We start from the raw sequence: 12,837 nt of genomic DNA on the forward strand, positions 1-12,837 counted from the left end.
TCCTCTTGGTGACTTTTGCTACCTGCTAACTAAAATAACAAATATTAGATACATCTTTCAAATATGAATCATTTACAAAGAAATTCAATTCATAGAGTTATATTTACTGCTCAATAAAAAGTCCATTTGTAGCAGACATGTAGATTAAAATACAAGACTCACCTGCCATGGAGTTTAACACAAATCAAACGAACATATCAAGTTTTCAGCTGACTTCTAAATATATTCAGTAAGCGGAGACAGGGCACAGATAATAAACCTGCAAACTCGAAGCCTCAATTAGCCCTTCACAGCTTCCCTAGGCCCCCCAGGTCATCTGTTGCAGAGGAAATGATGGACAGGTAAGTGGTGAAAAGGTGAGCAAAGTGCAGTGAAGAAATGAAAGAGCAGGATAACCCCTGAGGCTGGCAACCACCCCCGGGGAGCCTGACTTGACAGAATGCTCTTCACGGGGCTGCACATGCAGGTCCTCACCTGAGCCTCCTGGCACCCAAACCGCGGCACCATGAGCTGCTTCCCCACCCCGCCCCCGAAATCTTTTTGCTGGGGTTTTATGTGAAGTCTGTCATCATTGACTTGGATGTTGATCTTCTCCTGTGGTTGAAAACTGGTCCATAGAATTCAACTGTACAGTAGGAAGGAAGAAGGAAGGAAGGAAGGAAGGAAGGAAGGAAGGAAGGAAGGAAGGAAGGAAGGAAGAAGGAAGCAGGGAAGGAAAGCAGGAAGGGAGGAGGACAGAGAGAGAGAGGAAGGAATGGAAGAAAGGAAAGACGAAATGGAAGAAACACAGAGAGAAAAAGGAGGGGAAGGAGACAGAAGAAGGAAGAGAGAGAGAGAGAGAGAGAGAGAAGAGGGGGGTGGAGGATGACTCAGATGTGGCCAAGGTCATTGGGTCGCCATTCATGCATCTCAGCTTTAGTTTGAGATGCTCAGGGGCCATTTGTCCTCACTGCCATCTGTAACTTCCTGGACCTCGCTTACAGAAGACAGACCTCTATTTCTGCTGAACTTGGCTGAGGACCAACACGCTCTGTATCATGCTCTTGCAACCTCTTCCTGCAAAGCACTGCTTATCTCTTCCACTTCATGTTTTATGCCTGTCCACATAATTCATAGCATAACGTCCTAAACTGGGTCAGTACCTTCTGTGCTGTAGAGATCCTTCTACTTTCAAACATCACACGAAAATAATGAAATTTGTGAGGTAGAAGCAAATAATTGTGTCTTCCTTTCCCCAAAAGGTTATATTACAAATCAGGTGTTTCACTTCCTTGTCAAAACAATCATCTGCACCCCCAAGTAGCTGACGCCTGGGTATCTGAGCCCACCTTCTCTGGTCATGGCGAGTGTGTTGCATGCAGGCTCTGGCTCATCCATGGACTTTGTCCAAATTGTTGTCTCTCACGGTGATGAGGCTTTGCTGACCCCCTCGTATTTCTATCGCTTTTGCTTTCTACTTAAAACTGTATGGTTAAGGGATTGATGTGTATTTGGCAGATCCTTTACCAACATGAAATAGAACTTTCTGAACATGTTCATATCATATTTTGTCAAACTACTGTAACTGATATACCTGATTAATTGGTTGCATTTGATGAATGCTTTTTAATTTTTAAACACTTAAAATATTTTCAGCTTCCTCTTGTCTCCTTGTTTTTCTCTTGCAAAAAACAAAGCTGGATTTCACTATCTTTCCCCCCTCCCCTTTTATCCAATCAAAAGATTGTCTTTTATTTATTTTTTTGATTTTATTATGTTATGTTAGTCACCATACAATACATCATTGGTTTTTGATGTGGTGATCCACGATCCATTGTTTTCGTATAACCACCCAGTGCTCCATGCAGTACGTGCCCTCCTTAATACCCATCATTGGTCTTTTAATGGGAGATCTAACCTATTCACAGTTACTGAGATTACTAGTAAATTTGCAGTGGCTTATTTTGTATATTCTATTTATCATGTTTTCTTGGTGCTTCTATTCTCTCTTTATCTGTCTCTCTTTCTCCCTCTTTATCAATTATTGGCTTGCTTGACATTTTTTTGTCTACTTTTCCCCTTAATAGTATGGAACTCTGTAAAAACTGCTTGTATTCTTTTTTTTAAAATTTTTTTATTGTTATATTAAACACCATACATTACATCATTAGTTTTTGATGTAGTGAGTATTCCACAATTCATTGTTTGTATATAACACCCAGTGCTCCATGCAGAATGTGCCCTCTTTAATACCCATCACCAGGTTAACCCATCCTCCTACACCCCTCCCCTCTAGAACCCTCAGATTGTTTTTCAGAGTCCATCGTCTCTCATGGTTCATCTCCCCCTCCGATTCCCTGCCCACTTCATTCTTCCCCTCCTGCTATCTTCTTCTTTTTTTTTTTTTAACATATATTGTATTGTTTCAGAGGTACAGATCTGTGATTCAACAGTCTTGCACAAATCACAGCGCTCACCATAGCCCATACCCGCCCCAATGTCTATCACTCAGCCACCCCATCCCTCCCACCCACCACCACTCCAGGAACCCTCAGTTTGTTTCCTGTGATTAAGAATTCCTCATATCAGTGAGATCATATGATACATGTCTTTCTCTGATTGACTTATTTCGCTCAGCATAACACCCTCTAGTTCCATCCAAGTCGTTGCAAATAGCAAGCTCTCATTCCTTTTGATGGCCGCATAATATTCCATTGTGTGTGTGTGTGTGTGTGTGTGTGTGTGTGTGTGTATACCACATCTTCTTTAACCATTCATCTGTTGATGGACATCTTGGCTCTTTCCACAGTTTGGCTATTGTGGACATTGCTGCTATAAACATCAGGATGCACGTACCCCTTCGGATCCCTACATTTGTATCTTTGGTGTAAATACCCAGTAGTGTAATTGCTGGATCATTCCCACCAACAGTGTAGGAGGGTTCCCTTTTCTCCCCATCCCCGCCAAAATCTGTCGTTTCCTGACTGGTTAATTTTAGCCATTCTGACTGGTGTGAGGTGGTATCTCATTGAGGTTTTGATTTGGATTTCCCTGATGCCCAGCGATGTTGAGCACTTTTTCTTTTTTCTTTTTTTTTTTTTTAAGATTTTATTTATTTATTTGAGAGAGTGAGAATGAGAGAGAGAGAGAGCATATGAGAGGGAGGAGGGTCAGAGGGAGAAGCAGACTCCCTGCTGAGCAGGAAGCCCGATGCGGAACTCGATCCTGGGACTCCAGGATCATTACCTGAGCCAAAGGCAGTCGCTTAACCAACTGAGTCACCCAGGCACCCCTGTTGAGCACTTTTTCATGTGTCTGTGGCCATTTGGATGTCTTCTTTGGAAAAATGTCTGTTCATGTCTTCTGCCCATTTCTTGATTGGATCATTTGTTCTTTGGGTGTTGAGTTTGATGAGTTCTTTATAGATTTTGGATACTAGCCCTTTATCTGATATGTCATTTGCAAATATCTTCTTCCATTCTGTCGGTTGTCTTTTGGTTTTGTTGACTGTTTCTTTTGCTGTTCAAAAGCTTTTTATCTTGATGAAGTCCCAATATTCATTTTTGCCCTTGCTTCCCTTGCCTTTGGCGATGTTTCAAGGAAGAAGTTGCTGCAGCTGAGGTCGAAGAGGTGGCTGCCTGTGTTCTCCTTTAGGATTTTGATGGACTCCTGTCTCACATTTAGGTCTTTCAACCATTTTGAGCCTATTTTTGTGTGTGTAAGGAAATGGTCTAGTTTCATTCTTCTGCATGTGGCTGTCCAATTTTCTCAAACCCATTTGTTGAAGAGACTGTCTTTTTTCCATTGGACATTCTTTCCTGCTTTGTCAAAGATGAGTTGACCATAGAGTTGAAGGTCCATTTCTGGGCTCTCTATTCTGTTCCATTGATCTATGTGTCTGTTTTTGTGCCAGTACCATACTGTCTTGATGATCACAGCTTTTTAATAGAGCTTGAAGTCCGGAATTGTGATGCCGCCAGCTTTGCTTTTCTTTTTCAACATTCCTCTGGCTATTAGGGGTCTTTTCTGATTCCGTACAAATTTTAGGATTATTTGTTCCATTTCTTTGAAAAAAGTGGATGGTATTTTGATGGGGATTGCATTGAATGTGTAGATTGCTCTAGGTAACATTGACATCTTCACAATATTTGTTCTTCCAATCCATGAGCATGGAATGTTTTTCCATTTCTTTGTGTCTTCCTCAATTTCTTTCATGAGTATTTTATAGTGTTCTGAGTACAGATCCTTTGCCTCTTTGGTTATATTTATTCCTAGGTATCTTGTGGTTTTGGGTGCAATTGTAAATGGGATTGACTCCTTAATTTCTCTTTCTTCTGTCTTGTTGTTGGTGTATAGGAATGCCACTGATTTCTTTGCATTGATTTTACATCCTGCCACTTGACTGAATTCCTGTATGAGTTCTAGCAGTTTTGGGGTCGAGTCTTTTGGGTTTTCCACATAAAGTATCATATCATCTGCAAAGAGTGAGAGTTTGACTTCTTCTTTGCCAATTTGGATGCCTTTGATTTCTTTTTGTTGACTGATTGCTGTGGCTAGGACTTCTAATACTATGTTGAATAGCAGTGGTGATAGTGGACATCTCTGCCATGTTCCTGACCTTAGGGGGAAAGCTCTCAGTTTTTCCCCATTGAGAATGATATTTGCTGTGGGTTTTTCATAGATGGCTTTTAAGATATTGAGGTATGTACCTTCTATCCCTATACTCTGAAGGGTTTTGATCAAGAAAGGATACTGTACTTTGTCAAATGCTTTTTCTGCATCTATTGAGAGGATCATATGATTCTTGTTCTTTCTTTTGTTAATGTATTGTATCACGTTGGTTGATTTGCGGATGTTGAACCAACCTTGCAGCCCAAGGATAAATCCCACTTGGTATGGTGAATAATCCTTTTAATGTACTGTTGGATCCTATTGGCTAGTATTTTGGTGAGAATTTCCATCCATGTTCATTAAGGATATTGGTCTGTAATTCTCCTTTTTCATGGTGTCTTTGTCTGGTTTTGGGATCAAGGTAATGGTGGCCTCATAAAATGAGTTTGGAAGTTTTCCAAAAAGAAGAGGATTTTTAAGAAAAAGAAAAAAAGGGAGAGAATGTGATCAGGCAGGAGACTAGAACAAAGACATACACTAGAAATTTAGGGTATATTTTGATCTGTTAGGAGAAACTGTATCTCAAAATTTTAAAGAGAGAACAACTTATATATATATATGCCAAAAATATGGGTAACTACTATGAAGGGATAGAATATGACTCTAAAAATGAAAAATAAAAATGTTTTTTAAAGGAGGGATTGATAAGATGTTGGCTGAAAAAGGGAAAAAGAAAAATTCAAAAAAAAAAAGGACAGTTAAAAAAAACATTAACTTTGAAAGACTAAAGAATCATGGTAAAAAAGCCATGCATTCTATGTGCAGTATTCCCCTAGTGCTGGAGTTCTGCCGTTCTCATTGATCGGTAAACTTGGTCTTGGCTGGCTGTTGTCGCTGATCTTCTGGGGGAGGCGCCTGTTGCCGTGGTTCCCAAATGTCTTTGCCGGAGGCGGAATTGCCCTGCCCTTGCCCGGTCCAGGCTAAGTAATCTGCTCGGGTTTGCTCCCGGAAGCTTCTGTTCCCTGCAAGCTTTCCCTACAGCTTTGGAGGCCGAGAGTGAAAATGGCGGCTTCCCAATCTCCTCCCCGGAGGAGCCGAGAACTCGGGACTCTGCTCCTCAGTGAGCCCCCAGAGAAAAGCAGTCAATCACTCCCGTCTCCCCCGTCTCCAGCCACACTCTGTGCTCACCCGGCCTGTGACGGAGCATTTCTATCTCTGGCTCCTGACCCCGTGTGGAGTCTCCAAACCCAGCAAATCCCTGCGGTGTGCTCCCGTGCCACTCCTCCTGGGGGAGGATGGGGAGTCTCCCCAGATCTGCCGCTTTTTGGGTCTCTGCTGGAGGAGCAGTGGCCCAGCTGTGCCCCAGATCATGGTTAATGGCAACCCCGAGCTGAGAGCCTGGTCCTCGGCTCCGTCTCTGCAGCCGGCTTCCCCACTCCCATACCTGGGAGCTCTGCTGCACTCAGGCACCCCCGGTCTTTCTGTGACCCTGAGGGTCCTGAGACCACACTGTCCTACGAGGGTTCCACCCCCCGCTTAGCCACTGGAGCGATGACCCTCAGTGGAGCAGACTTTTAAAAGTTCCGATTTTGTGCTCCGCTGCTCTATCACTTGCCAGAAGCGGCCAACGGAGGCCCCGTCCCCCGCTGTCTATCCTCCCAAATATCGCCCTGGATTCACTTCTCTGCATGTCCTACCTTCCAGAAAGTGGTCGCTTTTCTGTTCAGAGTGTTGCTGCTATTCTTTTCTTTGATCTCCTGTTGAGTTCGTAGGTGTTCAGAATGGTTTGATCCCTATCCAGCCAAATTCCTGGGACCAGATGAAATCCGGGTATCCTACTCCTCCGCCATCTTGCTCCGCCCCCCAGAACTGCTTGTATTCTTCAAACACTTCATCTTAATTTTTGCCTCACATACTTAAACCTGTACTTCCCCATCAATATCTATGTTAATTCATAACTATGTCCTTCTCCCTGAAAAAAAAAATGACAAGAACGGTGATTTCTTCTCTCTTCTTCTCAAACAACACCAACCCCCAACACCGTCACTCACCTTGATTACATCTGAATTTTAGTGTTCGATTTCTATACATTTTTTTTTTATCAATGCCTATTTAGATACTATGAATTTTACATGATCCTCTTCTCCGTTCCCCCTCCCCTAATTCCCAGTGCTTTTGGATTTCAGGAGAGTGGAGCTAAATACCAAGTGTTTTTGTTGTTTGGTTTTTGTCTTTTTCTGAGGAGGTCATCATCAAAGCATAAATTTTTGCTGCATCCTTGCATGATTGGAAATACTTCTTTTCCCTATTGAAAGATGGCTTATGTGGGTAATGATTTTTGTAATATACAGATCTTCCTTGACTTATAGTAGGATTGTGTCCCACTAGAGCCATTGTAAGTTAAAAATATTGTAAGTTAAAAATGCATTTAATACACCTAACCTGACTGATGAGGGGGATTGGAGCAATATAACAGGCAAGGTAAGCCAACGCCACTCCCGGGTGGTCCTGTTTGCACTTTTAATGTCTGTAACCTCTCTCTCCCCCACCAGCAGCCTGAGACCATCAACTGCCCCTCCACACTCTGCTCTCTCTGACCCTGTCCAGCTCAGGGTGCTGTCCATACTCAGGCCTTCACTATGGCTCCCCTGGACTGTTACCATCATGTCTGCCTGGCCTCCAAGCTCCTTCCAATCTAGATCCCAGAAGCAGAGCTGAAGACAAGTATTCCAAAGCAAGTACTTTATTGGGAAGTACGAGAAATGGTGATAGAGTCTTGTAACCTTGGAAATTCTAGGAAATGTTGCAAAACACAGCAGATCATTCCACCTGTGGGACAGGGGATCCAGGATGTTTATACAACAATTCCCATCTATAATTGATAAAGGGCTGCTCCCAAGGTTGGTGATGAGTAATTCCTCGCACTTCCAGACAGCCCAACATGTGGGCAGAGGGGCTAGGGAAGCCATCAGGTACAGGGACAGGGACACAGGCGGATAGGATTTGACCCCACTCATGGTGAAAAGCCTAAGGGCTGTGGGCTGAGCACAGATGGCATCCTCATCTGTCCTTACACCCAGATGAGGCACCCCTTCCTTCCTCCACAGCTCATGGCCCGATTTCCTCAGGAGGAAGCTGGGCTCCGAGGAAGGGGTTCTCTTTCTGGATTGCTATAATCCTAATCACTTAGTTTCTCAAGTGCTGGCTCAGAGGCTACATGCCTATGTATTCCTAAGAGATGATAAGGTGCTAGAGGGCAGGGACTGCGTCTGATACCATGCTTCACACAGTGCTTTACACATAGTTGAATAGCAAATATTCAATATCTTTTTTAAAGATTTTATTTATTTTTAGAGAGAGAGTGCATGTGGGAGGAGGGGCAGAGGGAAAGAAAGAGAATCTCAAGCAGATTCCCCACTGAGTGAGGAGCCTGACAAGGGGCACAATCCCACGACCCTGAGATCATGTCCTGAGCTGAAATCAAAAGTCGGATGCTTAACCGACTGAGCCACCCAAGTCCCCCAAGTCGCAAATATTTTTTAAATTAAAGACCAACTGAATATGTTATTTCATATGTTATATTGTTAAAGTCATGTATGGGAAACCAATCATTTAACTTTTACTACTTACCAGATATGGAAGTAGTATTTATTGAGAAACAGGCACTATTACTATTCTCACTTTATAGATAAGGAAGTTGACAAACTTGCCCATGGTCACACAGCTGCCAGCTAATGAAGTAGGGGTGGAATCTTGCAGTGTCAGTCTTAATCACTGAGTTTCCCTGACCCCCATTAAAGTGGAGGGGAGGTGCAATTCAAAGAGTGCCAACCAGCAACAAGTTAGACTGGTTGTCCTCTCAACCTGTTCAAGATAGGAAAGGTGAAGCATTAAACAATGGTGGGTAGTTTTAATAATATCTTATGTCCAAATGAACATACTAAAGCTTATGTACACCCCCAACACACACAGACACACACAGACATACACACACACACATACATACATATACACACATACACACACACACACAGGTCCTGGGTCTGGAATTGCTCAAAAGCTGCCTGCCATCCCCAGAGAGATTGTGGCAGCTGCACCCCACCTGCAGATCCCACAACCACATCCTCATTGATCCCCAGAGGGTCATCCCTATTCTGTTTTGAACAAGCTGACATGTTTGTGTGTTGACCTGAAAACCATCCAGATATTCTTCAGCAGGTGAATGGGTAAAGATTGAGGTTTACCCTTACAGTGGGATATTCCTTATCAAGAAAAGAAGATATCTTTTGATACATGCAGTGACATGGGTGAATTTCAAAAGTATTATATTTTGCAAAGTAAACCAGACATAAGAGTACACACCTTGCATGATTCCATGTCTGTGAAATTCTAGACTGGGTAACACTATTCTATTGTCTGAGAAAGTAGATCAGTGGTTATATGAGAGTGGGGGTAAGGATTGACCACAAAGGACCTTGAGGGACCCTCATGGAGAAAAATATTCTGTCTTGATTGGGTGGTGGTTACATGAGTGTTGGTATTTGTCAAAACTCATTAAACCATACATGTAAAATGGGTACATTTTATTGTACATAAATGATACCTCATTAAATTGATTGTATTTTGTATTTTATATTTATTTTTTATTTTAATTCCACTATACTTAACACACAGTGTTATATTCATTTCAGGTGTACAGTATAGTGATTCATCAATTCTAGACATTACTCAGTGCTCATCATGCTAAGTGTACTCTTAATCCCCTTCACCTATTTCCCCCATTCCCATCCCTCCCCTCTGGAAACCACCATTAACTTGATTTTAAACTCCTGCTTAGTGATGTTATAGATGAAATAAAGGTTTACACGTTGTGATCTGTATTTTTTATGGAACAGGGAGCCATGACTGAGTTGGATTTCGTTAGTTCAGAGGAAATAAAAAGTGAATGACCCTAAAGTTAGCCTGGTAGTGTACAAATTTTCTCCATTGTCTGTATCTTCTTGCTTAGCTTGGGGAGGTACCCCTTGGGCAACCAATCCTCTCTCTACCTCCCTCCAGGGCAGCACAGGAATTACTAATCCCCTTCATTTTGCTGACCTCCATCAAAATATCCAATAACATCATGAAGAAAGGGGCTCCCTGTCTGTTCCCTGCCTCTCTCCCACACAGAGTATGGACTTTTAAAATTCACATTATTGGGTTATTTCTTTTACCACTCGCTGCCCTCCTGCAAATCATCTGACTACATTTCCTTCTTCAAGATGGTCAAGTCAAACCCTACCCTTTGGCTTTAAACCATGCACTTTTAGGGAAGCAGCTTTTTACTATGGAAACAACCTATTGTGTCATTAAAATTCATAAATAAAAACAACCTTTGAAAAACTCTTGGCTACTGCAGATGCCACATTGGAAGTGAAGCCAGTGTCGGCAGTAAAGTCATAGCCTTTCATTAAGAGGCTTTTTTCCATTGCACAGAGGAGACCAGATGCCCAGAATGACTTCTTCAATCCTCGCAGAGACTGGATTTGATGCTTAATGGTTGGTGGCTGAAATTAAATGTTATTTGTTAACTTCAGCTGCATGTTGAAGGTCTTCAACATGAGGCATTTATCCTTTTAGAGCATAGGAAAAGATAATTCATTTGGGCCTTGTTATTTCAAAATTTGAAGTCACAAGGTCTGGAATCAACTCATGGGTTAGCTGAACAAACAAGAAAACAAACTGAAAATTAATAAATAAATAAAGGTTTACTGGGGAAATGAGGTTCATGAGAGATGTTCAGCTGTAGCCTGCTAAAAATTCATCTCCTGGGGGACTTATCTCAATGCTTACATGTATTTGTGGAAAATAGATATGAATTATAAATAATTCTTACATGAATGTAAATGAATCAATATCTGGTCTGGGCATTTGATTCTGGTTCTACTTGTATGTGAGGTGAACTTGTAATATTTAGCCGTGAATTTGCCTGCATGTAATAAAGCCTGGTTAACATGATGCTTATTTTTCTCCATCGCCAGAGTTCAGAGGTGGGGGCTCTGGCTCTGCTCTCGGGGTCCTTCTATCTTTCTGGTCCTTCATCACCAGCCTGTGACTTTCATCCTCATGCGTATGGCATGGCCCACCAGGGCAGTCCCTTTTTTTTCTTTTTTAAAACATTGAAGTAAGAATTTACTTAAGAACTTATATACAGAGAAAGGTACCAATCCCAGTGATACAATCTGATGAGCCTTGAAAAACATATACACTGCATAACTGCCTCTCCAATCAAGACACAGAACATGCCACCACCTGGCACGTTTCCTGAGCTCCCTTCCAGTCTGTTCTTACCCCAGAGATAAGCACCCTTCTGCTTTCTACCACAATGGATTTGGTTTGCCTGTTCTAGAAACTCATATTGATGGAATACGAGTTTATTGGGTTGAGGCCTATCGTTTTGTTATTTGTTTTCTGCCTCTCTTATCTGTGTGTTTGTCTTTCTTCTTCTCTTTTCTTGTTTTATTTTAGGTTGATCAAGTATTCTTTTTTTTTTAAATTATTAGACTTTTTTTTTTTCTGAGCAGTTTTAGGGTTATGGAAGAATTGAGCTGAAAGTACAAAGAGTTCCCATATAATCTCTCAATACTTAACCCCACAATTTCCCTATTATTAACATTTTGCATTGGTGTGGTACCTTTGTACACTTGATAAGCCAATATTGATACATAATTGTTAACCAAAGTCCATAGTTTACATTAAAGTTCACTCTTTTCGTTGTGCATTCTATGGGCTTTGAAAAATGTGTAATGACATGTATCCATCAATACAGTATCACTGCCCTAAAATTCCCTGTGCTCTACCTGTCCCCCTCTCCCTCCCCCTGCCCCTGAACCCCTGACAACCACTGATCTTTCACTGTCTCTGTAGTTTTGTTTTTTCTCAAATGTCCTATAGATGAAATCACACAGTATGTAGATTTTCAAGACTGGCTTAGCAATATGCATTTAAAGTTCCTCCATGTCTTTTCATGGCTTGATAGCTCATTTCTTTTTAGCACTGAATCCTATTCTATTGTCCAGATGTACCACCATCTTGTTTACATATTCACCTATCTTAGGACATCTTGGTTGCTTCCAAGTTTTGGCAATTGTCAATAAAATACAAACTTTTGCATGCAGGTGTTTGTGTGGACATAAATTTTCAACTCATTTGGGTAAATACCTAGGAATGTGCTTACGGGGCCATACGATAAGAATATGCTTTGTTAAAAACTGCCAAACTGGATTCCAAAGTGACTGTATCATTTTACATTCCCACCAGCAATGAATAAGAGCTCTTGTTGCTCCATAGCCTCTCCTGCACTTGCTGTTGTCAGTGCTCTGGATTTTGGCCATTCTAATAGCTGTGCGGTGCTGTCTCATTGTTACTTTAATTTACATTTCCTTGACGACATGATGTGGAACATCTTTTCATTTGCTTATTTGCTATCTGTATATCTTCTCTGATGAAGTGTATGTTCAGGTCTTTTGCCCATTTTTAAAAATGTTGCTTGTAGTCTTAGTGTTGAGTTTTAAAAGTTCTCTGTATATTTTGGATAGCATTCCTCTATCAGATATTTGTTTTGCAAATATCTTCTCCCAGGATGTGGCTTGTCTTTCCATTCTCTTAACAGAAGTTTTTAAGTATATTTTACTATTGCATTTTTATTTTTCTATTGAGGGTCAGGAGCTCAGTTGAGCTGGAAAGAGAGAGAGATAGCCAGGCAGAGAGACAGAGAGAGAGAGAGAGAGAAACTGTCAGATGTTGGAGTAGCTGATTGAAACAACAATAAGCCAAAATGAAGGAAACAATGAAGCCTTTAATCACTTCATGAGACAGTCCCTGTAAGCCAGAGTCTAAAACTAGAGAAAGTGCTGAACCTCTTTTTCATTTTTTTCCCATGGAAAGTGTACTGCTAAAGGGTCAGCTGGATCAGCACAGGCATGGAAGAGGTCTCAGTATGGATGAAGCCCTGAACAAAAGGCTCCAGCAGTTTTATGAGTTCTGAGGTGGGGAGAGGTGGAGAGGTGGAAGGCTAGGAGTGGGCGGAGTCAGAGTGAGGAAAAGTCTTCAAGGCTCCCCTTGGCCCTCAGCCCCACTGGTACGGAAACCTCAGCAGAGGTGCCTGGAAACATCTCTGTCCAGGGCCACAGGTAAAGAGGCCTGGGAATAAAGATGCCCAGGGTGAGGAGTGCAAATATGCAAGGAGCACGTCTAGCCTGGGGACCC

This window comes from Mirounga leonina, unplaced genomic scaffold, assembly GCF_011800145.1.
Source record: "Mirounga leonina isolate KUSES-001 unplaced genomic scaffold, KU_Mleo_1.0 Mir_150, whole genome shotgun sequence".
NCBI lineage: Eukaryota > Metazoa > Chordata > Mammalia > Carnivora > Phocidae > Mirounga > Mirounga leonina.